The sequence below is a fragment of the Orycteropus afer genome, unplaced genomic scaffold (genome assembly GCF_000298275.1).
Source record: "Orycteropus afer afer isolate SDZICR_OR568_19922 unplaced genomic scaffold, OryAfe1.0 scaffold00972, whole genome shotgun sequence".
Classification (NCBI taxonomy): Eukaryota; Metazoa; Chordata; class Mammalia; order Tubulidentata; family Orycteropodidae; genus Orycteropus; species Orycteropus afer.
Window position 1 is genome coordinate 109279 of NW_006922559.1, and position 1401 is coordinate 110679.

Consider the following 1401-nt stretch of genomic DNA (forward strand, 5'->3'; position numbering starts at 1 on the left):
TGAAGAATGCTGAAAGTACCATGGATGGCTGAAAGAACTAACAGGTTTGTCCTGGAGGAAGTGCAGCCGAAATGCTCCTTGGAAGCTAGAACAGCCAGACTTTGTCTCATCTACTTTGGTCATGTTGTCAGAAGGGACCATTCCCTAGAGAAGGATGTCATGCTTGGCAAGGTAGAGGGGAAGGCCCTCAATGAAATGGATACAGTGGCTACGGCAATGGGCTCAAGTATAGGAAGGAATGCAGAGCTGGCGCAGGACCAGGTGGTGTTTTATTCTGCTGTGCATAGGGTTGCCATGGGTGGAATAGAACTTGACAACAACAACATTTATCTTGGGATTGGTGCATCAAATGATATAGGTGAGATAATGCTTTTATGGTTGTGGAGGCTGCCAAGTTTGGAATCTGAAGGACAGCAAATTGGAAACTCAGGTGAATGTTCAAGACTTAACTTTTAAGACTTGAGTCTGAAATATGTAGGGCAGGCAGAGGGCTGGAGACTCAGGCAGGATTTCTGTTACTCTCTGAAAGGAGGATTTCTTCTTCTCTTTGAAACCTTGGCTTTTGTTCTTAAAGTCTTCAAGTGATTGGATGAGGCCTTCCCAGGCCTTCCCATATTATCAAAAGTAATCTCTTTTACTTAGAATCAACTGACTGTAAATGTTAATCACTTCTACTAAACACCATTCACAGCAGCATCTAGGCTAGTGTTTGACTAAATTGTTAGACACCACAGCCTAGCCAAGTTGACATATAAAATTAACTCTCACAGGCTAACGTCTTTGAACTTTCCTTTTACTTGGTAGGTAATAAGAAACCCTTTGAAAGTTTTAAGAAAGGAAATGAAAGGAGCCAACCTACCTTTTGACCTCATCTTCCAGATCATGAATTTCTAAATCATTCCTCTCCCTGTAGTAACCCTAATTTCACTGTTCTGTGATCCCTGGTTTCTCAGTCTGGCTTCTCTGGTAAACTGGGAGATACTTGAGACCAGAAAATTTATCTTATAGTTCTGGATCTCTAGCAACTCATATAGACCTGGTATCTAATAAGTGTTCAATAATTGCTTCTTCTTCTTCTTCTTTTTTCTTTAACTTTTTCTTTTGAAATAATTTCACACTTTCAGAAAAGTTGCAAAAATAATACTAGAAATTCCCATATTTCCTTCTCCTCAATTCATTAATTGTTAACATATCTGTTACTACTTGTTTTCCATTTTCTCCCTCTTTATAATAGCATGATTCATATTACTTTAATTTTGTTTGATCCACTAGAAAGCACATTTCAGACATCAAACCTCTCTACTCCTAAAAGCTTCAGTATACATTTTCTAAGAACAAAGGTATTATCCTATGTAAACATAATGATTATCGGGAAAGTTAGCTTTAATATGTACCCTTATT